General features: G+C 44.4%; 2 long non-coding RNA genes across 5 annotated transcripts in view; one reads left to right on the top strand and one right to left on the bottom strand.

Annotated features, from left to right (window-relative positions):
* Nucleotides 1–13,506, bottom strand: part of LOC142829099 (uncharacterized) — a 53,918-nt gene extending 40,412 nt beyond the window's left edge. Inside the window, exons 1-3 of one of the 4 annotated variants that reach the window (XR_016349613.1) lie at nt 12,880–13,024; nt 9,780–9,837; nt 8,012–9,365 (exon numbers count right to left, since the gene is read on the bottom strand). This is a non-coding gene — a long non-coding RNA (uncharacterized LOC142829099). Of the gene's footprint in view, nt 1–8,011; nt 9,366–9,779; nt 9,838–10,729; nt 10,867–12,879 lie in introns of those variants that run through there. The other 3 variants (XR_016349615.1, XR_012903369.2, XR_016349614.1) reach the window with 3 other exon arrangements.
* LOC112544899 (uncharacterized) lies at nt 240–5,827 on the top strand. Its single transcript, XR_003088262.2, has 3 exons — nt 240–375; nt 5,401–5,499; nt 5,698–5,827. It is a non-coding gene; the product is annotated as an uncharacterized LOC112544899 (long non-coding RNA).
* Nucleotides 13,507–15,187: the final 1,681 nt, after the last annotated feature.

The following is a 15,187-nucleotide window of genomic DNA, read 5'->3' as shown; positions in this document are numbered from 1 at the left end:
GACGCACTGCAGTGCAGGGTCAAAGTGTAGGAGCTGTGAAACACCTACCAAAGGTACAGGAGGCAAACCTCCACTCCAGTGTTGTGCTCATGACCTGCTGGCTTTAAACAGAGTTGAATGACATATTTGGAGGTGACCCCAAACTCCACCCCAAAGACTCCTGTGGATACTTCAGAGCCTCAGAGGCCATTCCAGAGTGGAGTGAGCCAGGAGGAGGAAATTGTGCACTGAAGTGCCAAGGGGGATCCAGAGACAGAGGATGAATCAGCATCCACAGATACTTGCAATCAGGAACTATTTTCTGTCTCAGAAGAGGCCGCTAGACAGTTGCGGAGGTCACAGGCTGGGGAAACGCAAACAGCAGAGGATGCCTCAGTAAGTGGCTTTGATTTTTTTTGAAGCTTTGAAGTGAATTTTTGGGTGAGGGTTGCAGAAAGCAGGCTTGAGTCTTTGTGGTGCTACCAGCGAAGTGAAGTGCAGCAGGCTGGTGAGGTAGAGCAGAGCAGGCTGTTGGATCTCTCCGGCTGCTGCCATCATGATGAGTGCAGGAGAGACATTTCATCCTACTGCCTCACACCAGGCCCCCCAGTAATGGCTTGTGTCACTTAAGGAAGAGAACTTGGGGCAGGAAGGAGGCAGAGCAGGGGAAGGGATGGATTAGATGTAGAGCAGAGGCAGGGGAAGGGGCCTGTGGCGGGGAAGGGGTTGCCCTGGACACTCCTTTAAGGACAGACCTGGTGGACACTAGGGACACTCAACAGCAGCTTCCCTGCAGAACTCTAGCTGCATCTACACTACACGATTATTTAGGAAAAAGCTACCGTATATTCCGGCGTACAAGACGACCTCTGATGTTAAAAAACATCCCCCAAAAATCGGGGGTCGTCTTGTACGCCGGATGCCCCGCCGCCGGAGCCCCTCCGCGGCTTTGAAAGCCTCGGGGGAAGCCGGCGGGGGGGCATCCCAGGCGCGCATGGGCTGCCCCCCCGCCGGAGCCCCTCCGCGGCTTTGAAAGCCTCGGGGGAAGCCGGCGGCGGGGCATCCCAGGCGCGCATGGGCTGCCCCCCCGCCGGAGCCCCTCCGCGGCGGCTTTCAAAGCCGCGGAGGGGCTCCGGCGGGGGGGCAGCCCATGCGCGCCTGGGATGCCCCGCCGCCGGCTTCCCCCGAGGCTTTCAAAGCCGCGGAGGGGCTCCGGCGGGGGGGCAGCCCATGCGCGCCTGGGATGCCCCCCCGCCGGCTTCCCCCGAGGCTTTCAAAGCCGCGGAGGGGCTCCGGCGGGGGGGGCAGCCCAGGCGCTCCTGGCGGCTTTGCTCCCAGTGCCTCTGGTCTGCTGGGGACCATCTCCAGCAGACCAGGGACACCGGGAGCAAAGGAGGCGGAGGGGCGCTGGGGTATAAGATGAAACCCTATCTTTTAATTAAAAACATAGGGGGTCGTCTTATACGCCCAGTCGCCCTATACGCCGGAAAATACGGTATTCTGGAAGAAATACTCTGGAAGAAATACTCTGAAATAGCTTATTTCAAAATAGCGTGTCTACACTACAAGGAAGCCTGCAAATTAGTCCTAGGCAGGCTCCCCTAATGTGGGCACACTAGCTCGATTTAGAGTCCCAGGAAACACTGGGGAGTAATTACTTTGAATGGCCTAGGGAGGAACTATTTCAAAATAGCAGCAGTGGAGCATCCACACTACTGCTATTCTGAAATAACTATTTTGGAAGAGGCATTATTCCTCATGGAGTGAGGTTACAAATGCCGAAATAAACCACCCATTATTTTGAAATTATTTCAAAATAACGGGCTAGCTGTGTAGATGCTCGCATAGTTATTTTGGAATAACGAACATTATTCTGACATAACGCTGCTGTGTAGACATAGCCTCTGTGAGCAGTGCTGTAAACGCCAGCACATTACATCTGCCTGTGTAGACAAAGCCCGGGCTCAACAAAATGCCACGCAATGGCACATATGTTCTAGATAACTGATTCCAAAGAGAGAAGATAAAGCTCCTTGGGCTTTATAGTATATCAAATATTATAAAATACTAGCCTCTGATTATATTTTTGTTCCTGCTGCAAAAATTCCCCCCAGTGTTCCATGGAAATTTAAGTTCTATTTCCTTAGCCTGAGAATATTTTCAGATGCAGAGAGAAATTCTCAGGAGGAGAAAATCCAGTCTCTCTCATCTTAATGCATGTTCCTTCATTTTATTTATGAAAGAAAATGGGCTCTGCTTTCACCAGCTTCACCTGAGGAAGTAACTACTGCTACAGAAATGTTGGAGCCTGCCAAAAAAAAAAAAAAAAGGCCAGGAGATGATCCTGTAATTCCACAGTGTCTCTCTCTCTCTCTCTCCCTCTCTTCTGCTCTCAGTCTCTTTCCAATACTTTACTAGTTTTTTCATTATTTGGGAATCATTTATTTAAATAAGAATTTAAGGCCATAAACTAATATCCCAAAGAGCTGCATTGTCAGGAATCAGGAACTTCACCAATAGGGCTTCAAACATCTACTTCTTTGAGCCCTGCTGGCATGCCCTCCAATCCCTGCACAGGAATAAATACACAGATCAGCACAGAGTTCTACCACCACCCAAGTGTCATGTTGTTCAGCCAAATTCCCATCCTATTCTTCCATTTCATTTACTCCCATTTCCAGTGACAGCTTATCTCAAGAGAGCAGAGCTGTGTGTCCTGCGGCCTTCCCTTGGCTGAAGGAGGAGTTGCTACATTCATAGGCCCCTGTCTGCTCAAGTCTGAGTGAAATCAAAGGCCTTTCCTGTCTGAACAGGCTTACAAAACTAAGGAGCTCAGCTTCTGTTGTGGTTTTTAGCAAAGTTATGGAATGCACAGGCAATGGTGTATATTGTCCCAGATCAGAACTGTGTACTGCTCTGAAGGAAGGAGAGGGGGCTACAACTCCAGTGGTATGTCTAGACTTCAGGCTTCTTTTGGAAGAAGCTTTTCCAGAAGAGATCTTCCAAAAAAACTTCTTCCAAAAGAGCGTCCACACTGCCAAAGCGCATTTAAAGATAGTGTCCATTCAGTGTGGACACTCTCACACATTTAAGTTGTGATTACTATGGACGGAGTGGCCACCAGGGCACCTGTGCTTTTTCCTGGAGGCCTTTTTCAAAAAAACTCCCTCTTCCGTGTCCACGCATGCCTTTTTGCGGAAGAGCTCAATTGAGAAAAGGCGTTCTTCCTTGTAGAATGAGGATTACCAATGTTGGAAAAAACCCTGTGTTCTTTCGATTTTCTGTTAAAAGAATGCAATAGCAGTGTAGACGTAAGTGAAACCCAGCTGCCAGCCTGCAAACGGGGGCGGAGGAGAAGGGGCAAGGCGTCTAGCGAGGGGGAGTCAGTAGGGAATGGCGTGGCAAGCGGTAAACCCTCTGCTGCTTTGCAGGGAGGTGGGGGAAGCTGGGGAAAACATGTTATTCCGGGGACAGTCGTGTAATTCAAAAAACATTCCCTAAAAAATAAAAATCGTGCTATCGCAAAAACGTTTTAAGAGGGCACTTGTTAAATGAGGAATTACTTGCACATGGGGATTTTTAGCAGCAAAACCTCTTCCACACACACAAACAAAAAAAAGAGGAAGATATGCAAATAAGCACTGCATTTGCATATCCTCTTCCGCAAAAAACGGTAGTGTAGCCATAGACTTGGACTTTTCAGCTTAGAAAAGAGGAGACTAAGGGAGGATATTATAGAGGTTTATAAAATTATGACTGCTATGGAAAGAGTGAATAAGGAAAAGTTATTTACTTATTTCCACAATATAAGAACTAGGGGTCACCAAATGAAATTAATAGGCAGCAGATTTAAAACAAACAAAAGGAAGTTTTTCTTCACTCAGCACACAGTCAATATGTGGAACTCCTTGCCAGAGGATGCAGTGAAGGCTAGAACTTTAACAGGGCTCAAAAAGAGCTAGATAGATTCATGGAGGTTTGGTCCATCAATGGCTATTATCCAGGATGGGTAGGAATGGTATCCCTAGCCTCTGTTTCGCTAGAGTTAAGTGACAGAGGAGGGATCACGCAAGGATTACTTGTTGCGATCCTGCCCTCTGGGGAATCTAGTATTGGTCACTGTTGGCAGAAAGGATACTGGGCTAGATGGACCTTTTGTCTGACCAAGTATGGCTGTTCTTATGATTAACCAATAAGCAAAAACTTATAGGTTAATGCTATAGGCCAGTGTTTCTGAAAGCATTCCGTGGAATCACTCAGAAACACATGCTGTCCCAGTTTGTTTAATTTACCGACGCCACGGACATGGAGCCTTGTGGCTCCCATTGGCTCCGTTTCATCCTTTGCACCCAAGGGGAGCCGCGGGAAGTGGCGTGGGCCGGGCCACCGCTTCCCGTGGCTCCCTTTGGCTGCAAAGGATAAAACGGAGCCAATGGGAGCCGCAATGCTCCGTGGCTGCAGTGCCGGTTAATAAACAAACCGGAGTGGCCAGTTAATGTGTTTGAAAGTGTTCTACAGAATCACTCAGAAACACTGCTATAGACTACATATATTCTCCCCTGCCCCCCCACTTGCCAGTAAATTTTTTAGCAGGCTGGCCAGCAGCCCAGCTCAGTCCTGGCTTGCAATGGGTTTGGGACCTATCCCTGCTGCGGCTCTGCATTTAAAGTATATTAGAAGCTAGACTGGGGTGGGCAATAAATTGTTGAAGTTGGCCCGGGGCTGCTCTGGAAGGGGCGGGGCCTCCAATGGAAGGGGCGGGGCCAGGATACTTCTGGGCTTCCTCACCCACAGACCATGATTGATCTGGGGGTGAGGGAGCCCTTTTGCTCTGATAAAGAGGCAGCAGCGTGGAATGGCAGGGGGCTCCTTGGGAGTGAAGCCAGAGCACACTTGGCTGCCAGCCCCACGCCCAGGAACTATTGAATAGTCAACTAACCAATAAGAATTCATGAGGTTAATCAACTCATGAGGTTATTCATGAGTTAACTGATATTTAACATCCCTATGGTAGAAATGCTTTTTTTCTTTCTCCTTCTGCATTAGAGAGACAAATTAGTTGATGAAATATCTTTTATTCTTCTGTTGGTGAGAGAGAAACAATCTTTCAAGCTTACACAGAGCTCTTCTTCTGGTCTGGGAAACGTACTCAGAGCTTCCCAGCTAAAGACAAGGTGGTACAGATTGTTTAGCATAAATAGCACACATTTCAAGGCACCATTCAAGGTGAAGTGGCCTGTTAACAGCCCTACATTCACAGAGGGGAAAGAAGGGGTAGGAAGGCAGCTGAGAGGGTGATTATTAGTGGGTTTCAGCTTGTTGTAATAAGCCATAAATCAGTGTTTCTATTCATTCTATGATACTTGTGTCTGTTTGGTCTCTTTCCATTGTCACCTGCCACTGTCTCCCTCTGTGATCTAGGGCACAGAACCTTGTACAGTACCTTGGATTCCACATCTGGGAACAATAATTGTGACCTGCCTCCTACCAGAGAGGGGATCTGATGCTTAATGAATTAAGGTTTGCAAGGGATTTTGAAATCCTGTGATGAAAGGTGTTGGAGAATGGCAGAAAATTACCCTGATTATTACTCCTCCTTCAAGCTACTCCTCTGTCTCAAACCAGTTTGAATCAGTGCCCAAGACACAAGTATCCATTTTAACTGATATATTTTCCCTGCATACAGCCTTCATAATAAAGGTTACTTCTGTATCACAGGTGCAGTATAGTTAGGGAGTCAGCAAACAGCAACACAAGAAACGGTGATGCCTTCTCACCCAGGGCCCTCCCAGCAAAAGCAATCTCCTACCTGTTGAGCCAGACAAGAGAGGGAGCTGCTTCTTAAAATGTTTTCCATTTTCCCTCCCCCATATCTTCTGCCACGAAAACAAGTGATTGCTTGTGAGCTAATCTTGTGCAGAGACTTCATTAAATAAATACAACTAGTACTAGGTAGCTTGTTTGTCTGAGGTTTCTTTTTTTTGCCTTTGCTATCTTTGGAAGGCTAATCCTCTGGAGCTCACCAAGTGATTTCAGTCACCTCCAAATAACACTTACTAATAATCTTAATAAATCTGTCTCCAAAGCAGCAGCCGCAGCTGCCTAGCACTGGAGTGTGACAAGCTCCTCAGCAGCACTGCTTTGGCTGACACCTTTGTTTATTTCAGTCATAAATGAAAACTAGAATTTACTCAATAAAATTCTGAAATCTCCCAGAATATGTCCTCTGGGCAGCCGTGACTGAATATTCCCGGCTAAGGGAAAGATGGTATTGGGGATCTGAGCTACAGAGATTTCTTCACCCCCTTTCCCTTCCCCCCCGTCAAAATGGTCAGGGCTATCCACACCCCAATGGAAATAATACTACTAACAAAAGTGCTGAAATATAACAAAAGTGTTGTAACCAGGATCGTGCTCCAGTGAGTTTTGTAAGGGTATGTCTACATTACCACCCTAGTTCGAACTAGAGTGGTTAATGTAGGCAACCGAAGTTGCAAATGAAGCCCGGGATTTAAATATCCCAGGATTCATTTGCATCTTACCGGGCGCCGCCATTTTTAAAGCCCCAGTAGTTCGGACTGTGTGCCCGCGGCTACACACGGCACGGAGTAGGTAGTTCAAATTAGGCTTTCTAATTATTATATTTAAATCCCGGGCTTCATTTGCAACTTTGGTTGCCTACATTAACCACCCTAGTTCGAACTAGGGTGGTTGTGTAGACATACCCTAAGAGACTAGGAGTCAAGGCTTGGAAATTCTATTACAATTTTCTACTGTGAGCTTGTGTACACTTAAGGTAAGTTCACACTGCAACAGTGCAAGATGATACTTATGCGAACAGGAGAGTTTCTCTTACTGCCCTAGTACTCCACCTCCCTAAGAGGCAGTAACTATGTTGATGGGAAAAGCCCTCCATTGACCTAGTACAGCCTACGGTGGCAGTTAGTTGGGCATAACAAAGTTACTCAGGGGTGTAGATTTTCCACACCTCTGGGCAACACAGGGATACCAATATAAGTTCTTAGACTAAATCTGACTCACTGTGTGTGAGCACCTAAGTCACTAAACCTCTCTAACAGACATGATAATCTGAGACAACAAAGAGCTCCACATATCATTATTATATCCATCTCACAGTCTGGTTTTGAGGATTCATTATATATTATACAATTAATACTTGAAGTACTTTGTATCTTCAGTGAAGTTTAACAATATTACACACCCCATTGTAAATTATGGAGATGTTACTGGGGCGGGGGAAGGGGGGAGAAGAGACTGAAGCACAAAGCAATGAAGAGAATTGCCTAAAATGATGTACCAGTAGCAAGTCAGCTGCAAAGATTGGAAATGAACTCAAGATTTCTTGTGCTCAGATCACTAAACTATACTCCCTTTTCCAGGGAAGCCTAGGAGCACTCCAGTTTCAAATCCATCTCAAGTTCTTTTAATGGTTTAATTAGTGCTTACTATGCACTCTGAGATCCTGGGGGTGATGTCAGGCACTATGCATATTACTACTATATTCTGTCTATATACCTCATTATGTTTGGTTGACATCAGGGGCAGCTCCCCCATTCTATCACTAGTGAAATACAATCTCTGTTAAAACCTGCCCCATGTTTTCTTGACAGTTTTTCCATCATCCAAGTTGCAGGAGGGCTGAGTGATCCTGCACCAGGGCAGGGCATGAATTTATCTTAGCAAACAGAGGAAAAAAGCACTTGAGAGCAATGTCAGGTTCTCAGCCTTGATTACACTAATGGGGAAGTAAGGCAGGTCTGACCCTCAACTGACAGAAATCAATACAGAAGATTTGCACTACTGATGCTGATTAATACTGGAACTGGCATAGCAGGGTCTGGGCAGAAAGAGAGAATCCTGTTTCTAATACAAGCTCATCCTCCCTTGCAGTCATCTCTTCAGAGTCAAAGCAAGGTTAAGCTGAACACTAAGAGATTTAAGGGGTTTGCGTTTTTATCCTACATTAAACTTTTGGCCTTACCCCTTCCAGTACCTGATTAGGGTTTTACCAACTAAACCAGCCACCAAGACCCCAGTGAGCCACTGGGGACCACAGCAGCTTCTCTTTCTCTCCAAAATTATGCATCTTCTAGTCAGGGGCCAAATGAAGGGGAGACACAAACCAGAACAGTTCATAGGAATTTGCAAGGTTGAAGCCTTCAATAAGTTTAAAAAAAAAAGAGTAAAATATACAAGGATGTATCATACAAAGGAGTCAGACTCTATGACCAAGCAGAAATAGATTAATTTTGAGACTTTTCTACAGGAACAAGCATTTACAAGCTGGGGGATGAAAAGAGCTGAAGAAAAAGAGAAATAACTGATGGGGGAGAGAGGGAATCTGGGGAAAAAACAAAAACAAAGGGAGAATGAGAAAGACAAAAGTGACAGAATTTCTCTCACCCATATTTTTGAATCCTGAAATCAAGAACTATCATCGGGTTTGCCTTTCTCTGATTGTATAATAATGGAAAATGCATGCATACACATACACAGACAAATGAGACATACAGAGAAATATAGATACCGAATGATGGACAAATACGGAGACATACAGATAATAGATAAAGCAACATATAGACACAGGCACACACACACACATATATGCAATTTAAACACGCAGACATAAAAAATTATCAATAAAATCCTGTTATTGCTACAAGTTTCCTCCAACATTTGGCTCCCACTCCAGAGGAAAACAAAAAGCTTCTCTTTGCCAGCGATTCCCCAGAGCATTTCATTCCACTCCAACATGCAAAGGGATTCCTTGTAACATTCTCTTTATCACCGGCAGCTGGACATGAGCAACACAACCCACTTGTGACCTTGTTCTGCAGGAGCTACACAATCCACTTGTGACCTTGCTTTGCCACAAGTGCTTTAAAAGAATAGCACTAGAAAATTACAAAAAAAGTTTTATTCTGTTTACAAGTTTGAATTTTCTCTCGCTCTCCTATTTTCCTAATCCCCACCTTTTACTTTATCTCCAATTCTGTCTGGCTACCTCTTATGTGACAGTGCTAGCTGAACCCAATATTAAAATATTCACAGAGGAATTGTCTCTTAGCTACATGAACATGTATTTTTCTCAATGAGGAGATCAACATAGATACTGAGTACCAGGCAGAGAAAACTGCAGCTTGTTTCCCATCGATGATCTATTTCTGCTGAAATCTGTATGTGTACATTAGACTGTATATATATTTAACTCCACATGTTTTCATCTGAAGAAGTCATGAAATAGCAGCATGAACCTCTGATTGTGGTAGATTGGAATGTGTTGGATCATCTACACTGTCAGGCAAGGGGCCCTGGGCAATGGAAGTTAGTGCTGACATCACTGTCTCTCTGGGTTTTGCTTGGAGCTGCAGACAGAGAATGCAATGCAGTCAGTAACCCCTTCATGCCCCAGCCCAGATTCTGTCAGGCTTTCCCTCCACTCCCTTCTTTCTCATTCTGTTTCTGCAGACATAGCCAACAAGAACAACCACTGCTGGACTGGGGGAAGGACATTTTTGGCACAGTTTACAACTGAAAAATTCCTTTCTTTGGTGATTTCCTATCCTCAGGAAATAAACATTACCGATTTCCACCAGCAAGGGAACAAAGGGAGTGTTTCATTTCAATGTTACAACAACCCAAGTTCTTTATAAAACCTGTGGTATTTGTCACACACAAACAGGCACACGTGTGTGCGTATTTATATATGGTATGTTATGTGTACACACACCTAGCTTCTATAAATAAAGATATGTAAAATCTGACAATTTAAAACCAACCTTCATCTTGAAGCAATTGATCTAGATCCAAGACTCCCCTCCTTCGTTCCTCCAGTCCCTGTTGCGGGGGTCGGGGGGGGGGGGGGGGAAGGAGAGAAGGTTTTTGTTGAACTTTGGCTTTCAGGTAGTTCATTCACATTTAAATTGCCACGTTATTGATAACTAGAGTTTGCTTTGCTTCCCAGACAGCTGCTGTTTCTGATCTACACATGAACACATTAATTTCACAGACAGGCAGGAATCCATAATGTCACAAGAGTCACATGTTATATGGAAAAACTTAAAAACAAAAAACCACACAAATAGTTCTGCAGCACCTTAGAGACTAACAAAAAATGTAGATGGTATTATGAGCTTTCGTGGGCACAGCCCACTTCTTCAGAAGGTGGCACTGGAGCTGGGCAGCAGCCCACAGGATCTTCCAAGGAAATAAAGAATCCAGTGCAAGGTCTGAACAGGGGCCAGGGGACTTCAGGGAAATTAGGAACCAAGCACAGTTCAAGCACAACCCTGGAGATTTCAACTCATGTTTTGAAATGCCTCTGTATTACTGTGTGTTTTTAGGCTGTGTGGGAGCTGACATACTAGCAATTGAGAGAACTTTGCCCACTATGAGGCACTTTATGAGAGAATCAGACGGAATCCCTGAAAGCTCCTGGGGCTTAACACTTCCCTTCATCATCTATTACAACCTTGTGGTGTTGAAACTGTTTCAGGGAAGAATGGCCTTCAGGAAGATGAGTTGACTGCGTATTTACACAAATTCCAGACCAGTAGTTCTCTGACTACTAAGAAATCCAGGGACAATCTGTCCCTCTTTTTTCCTTTTTACTCTAGCGTAAGGCAAAAAGAAGCTTAAAAATGCTTAATCACTATTCAAATAACCCAGAGGGATAACTCTCCCATCCCTACCCCCCACTAATGTCAAGGAATTTTCCAGAAATACTTACCTCTCTTTCATGCCCCATTTTAACCAGACATCACAACAGCTTCAGTGCCAGCTTGTCCAAACATGGACTATGGTTCCTAGGCATCACAAGATTACATCCAGAAATAATCTCATCCTTAATTGAATTTCCCAGACTTTCTAGGTTACACTCAGCCAGACTTTTGATGCAAAAGTAATATAAATAATAAGGTCTTTGGAGCAGGAACCTTGTTCTTTTACCTGCTTGCAGAAATACATGGTTCTTTCCAGCGCTATATAAAGAATAATTTGAAGTTGTGCACACATGTAGGTTCAGCTAGTGTATGCAACATGTATTTGAGTGACATAGATGTGTATCTTTGTAGTGTTCACATATGGTACCAATGTGGTACGTGCTGTGCAACATATTTCTGGTGTACAAGAAATACGTACCTAACCTGGTGTGGGTATGCATGTATATTAGATAGGCTTTTATGGTCCCCAGTCAGCTTCAAACAAAAGCTACATTTTGGTTACAAAGTCAGTCATCCCTTCTGAAATCCACTTACATTAACAAAAAGCAATTCTAACATAACAATACATACATTTCAGCCGACAACAGCAACTTATCTCTCCCCACCCCCACCATCTCCTTTTTATTCAGGGTGGAGTCTAATGAGTCACACCAGCCAAATGAGACAGCATTAATTGAACAGCCAGGCTCTCAAGGATTCAACACCTGTTAAAAGGGTGGGGAGACAAGAGAATCCTGGAACCTGGTCATGAAGTGTATGTGTGTGGGGGCTATATATTGTTTTATGTTGTTCAAATGTGGTATGCTGTATACATTTTTATGTGTGTATTTGGGCATGTGTGATGATTAAGCAGCAGTGCATTTTGTTCTTGCTGGAGCCATCAGAGAGTTTGGGGGTTTTTTTGGCTGGGAAGGGGTTAACTAGAATGTCCTTGCTGAGCTCCACGTCTCCTTGCATTCCAGGGTAAATGGTGTTTTGCAGAGCCTGGTTACCTATGGCAACAGCAGAGGGGAATATTGCAGACGAACTTCTGAATCACAGGATTTACAGCCCATATGTTTATTTTACAGCGAAACACTTCCAGCTCTCAGCTCCTGATGTGAGCTGGGAACCATGAGGACTTTGCAGAACCATTTAAAAGATATTGTGAGTTGGAAGCAAATGACTCTTAATCAGAAGACTGCTTCAAAGAATAAAAAACAACAACAGAATCACAGAAAGTTCAGGATGGGCTAAGCTAGCACTATACATCCGTATAAGTGCACCTATAGGATAAAACATACATATTCTCTCTGTATGTATTTATATAATCAAGCATCTCTCAAATATGTATATAATTCATATTATCTCTGTATATAATCAAGCTTCTTTGATTTTCATCCTCAACTGTGCTATGGCTTTGCAATAACCTAACCTCTAATGCAAAGTGGCCCTGAAGCGGGCATTGCTAGCCACAGGAGGATCAACTCAGCATGATAGGGCCATAGAGCTTTTTACAGAACTCTTTTTACTCCTCTTTGAGCTGGTTGCAGTTGGCACAAATTAAAGAAGCCTTCAAGCTGCTCCAGTTTATCCTGAGGGACTATCTTCATGCAAAAGTAGTCCAGGAGTGGAGGAAAACCAAACTAGCTTCTACATGTGAGTTGTGTTTTTTTGGTGGATCAGAGCCTCAATCCACCAAAAAAATCAAAACAAACCCTGGCAAGTATATACTTTAGATATACATACAATCAGGTTGTAACATATGCATGTGCTGGTAATACCAGTCTAGATTCACAAAAGAGATTTAGACACCATGTTGCAATGGGGGCAGATGTCCATAAACAGGACTTAGAAGCCATGTTGCAACTTTGTGAGTCAGGCCTTCAGGCTCCCTCTTCTATGTACAGGGACAGTTAGGTGCTTAAAAATGGGTTCCATAGAATTCAGCACACTGAGTGAGCAGAGAGCTGCCTAAACTAGTCAGTAGGAAATGGTGAAGCTCTACCTCTCAAACCTAGGTAGGTACATAACTGGGCCAGAGAGATATGTTCCCATCTACTCAGGATTCACAACTAGAAGCCCTTCCCTTGAAGTATATGCCCTTTCTCACAAAAAAGTGGTGATGTCATCACTGCTCCCCACAAATACTCAATAACCTAGTAATTCAAGCACTTACCTACAGCACATGTTCAAATACCACTTTGTTGCTGAGCAAGCTCTTGAACCCAAGGTGCCTCATTTCTGCCTTTAAGTACCTTAACCACTGCACTACCTCTCAAAGGGGTAGCTGCAAAAACAATGAGGAGTCCTGTGATACCTTAGAGACAGCTTTATTAGGGTGTAAGCTTTCACAGGTAAAACCCACTTTATCAGATGAACTGGAGTTTACAAAGGCATGGGTATATATTACAAAGACAATTTCCCCTCTCTTGATATCCACATTTCCACATCAACAGCTGTGAATGAACCACTTCCACCCTGACTTGATTATCCTAATTTACACAAATACCCTCCTTTTGTTGTCTCACACATATATCCCTGCTTCTGTAACCTCTACTCCAATTAATCTGATGACTTTTATTAGGGCTCAAGTTTTACCCAGGAAAATTTGAGACCTAATAAATCTGTTAGTCTCTAAGGTGCCACAGAACTCCTCATTGTCATTGTGTTATATCTCTCGTTAAAGAGGTTCCACGTTGTAGGAACTGCTTAACAGCTAAAGGGCCACACACACCATAAAAATGACTCAGTTGTTTAGAGTATTTACCTATGAGCTAACAATTCAAGTTCAAGTTCTTGGTTCCATTCCATACACACTGGCTGTGTCTACACTGGCCACTTATTCCAGAAAATCAGCCGCTTTTCCGGAATAACTTGCCAGCTGTCTACACTGGCCCCTTGAATTTCCGGAAAAGCACTGACGATCTACTGTAAAATCATCAGTGCTTTTCCAGAAAAACTAGGCTGCTCCCGTTCGGACAAAAGTCCTTTTCCGGAAAACTGTTCCGGAAAAGGGCCAGGGTAAACAGCACAGATTTCTTTTCCGCAAAAAAGCCCCGATCATGAAAATGACGATTGGGGCTTTTTTGCGGAAAAGCGCATCTACATTGGCATGGACGCTTTTCCGGAAAAAGTACTTTTCCGGAAAAGCATCCTGCCAATGTAGACGCGCTTTTTCCGGAAATACTTATAACGGAAAACTGTTCCGTTTTCAGCATTTCCGGAAAATCATGCCAGTGTAGACGTAGCCACAAAGTGGAAAAACTTCAACAGTAGAGCTTGAGATAGTGCCTCCTTCCTTCCCCCCACCAGCAATAACATGCTACAGCTCTATGATTGGGGGCATTCTCCTGAAAAGTGGAAGTCTTAGGAGTCAGGGAGGGAATCTGTGTCTCCAGCATCCTGCATGAGTGCTTCAGCCTATGGGCTAAATGTTATATAGGCAATAGCTGTGTTCTGAGCATACCTGCCAAACTGGCACAGAGAGGCAAGACAACATGTAAGGCTCCTGCTGAGGCAGTAGTGCACATGCCCAGTGTCAGAAATTCAGGCACTAGGGGCACTTTGCCAAAGGAAATAAGAATTGAATATCTTTGGGCAGCAGGAGAGCGGAGATTTTGGGGATCTACATTTTGGATTTAAGTACCTAAATTAGCAGTTAGGTGCTTAAATCCCATTTTGGATCTAACCCATTGTTATTTGCTATGATAACTTTAATTTTGGGTTTTTATATTAATCTAAATCAGATTCTAAATCCTCATGTTCAGGAGTATGCCTCATATCTGTAAAGTGACATGCATATCCACAGCACAATTTGGGAAATAAATAAATTAATGTTTTATACATAGGTATAAGATTTAGTCATGGGTGTTTTTAGTACAAATCAGGGACAGGTCATGGGCAATAAACAAAAATTCACAACCCATGACCAGTCCATGATTTTTGCCATTAATACCCTTGACTAAATCTTAACTGCTCCTAAGGCCCTGGGGTGCTGCTGCTCTGAGGGTGGAGAGAGCCTGTCATTGCTGCTCAGGAGGGAAGCACTGCTGTTGGGGGGGGGGGGGGGGGACTGCTACTCTGGAAGGGTTGCTGGGGTGCCACTGGGGGAGGGCAGAGTGCCAACACTGCTGCTGGGGAGGCAGGGGGCCCAGCACCACTGTTGCTGGGGGAGAGTGCCGCTGCTGCTCTGGAACCACTGCTCAGGGGCAACCCCAGAAGTGTCGCTGTTGGGTAGCCCCTAGGGCCAGCTGCACTGGCTGCTGCAGCTACAAAAATCACAGGTCCCAGAAAGTCACAGAACCTGTGACATCTGTGACAAACTCTCAGCCTTATTTATAACCAATTATATATTAGCATTCAAGGCAATAATACTCCTGTAGTTAAGGTTTAGAAGGGCAATTCATTGTAAACATAAACACATTAGATTAAATTCACATGGAAATGCTCAAATTACAATTTTCTCTCTCGAACTCTTGTGCCCC

This window comes from Pelodiscus sinensis, chromosome 5 (assembly GCF_052426305.1).
Source record: "Pelodiscus sinensis isolate ZL-2025 chromosome 5, ASM5242630v1, whole genome shotgun sequence".
NCBI lineage: Eukaryota > Metazoa > Chordata > Testudines > Trionychidae > Pelodiscus > Pelodiscus sinensis.
This window is presented reverse-complemented; position numbering and strand designations above follow the sequence as displayed.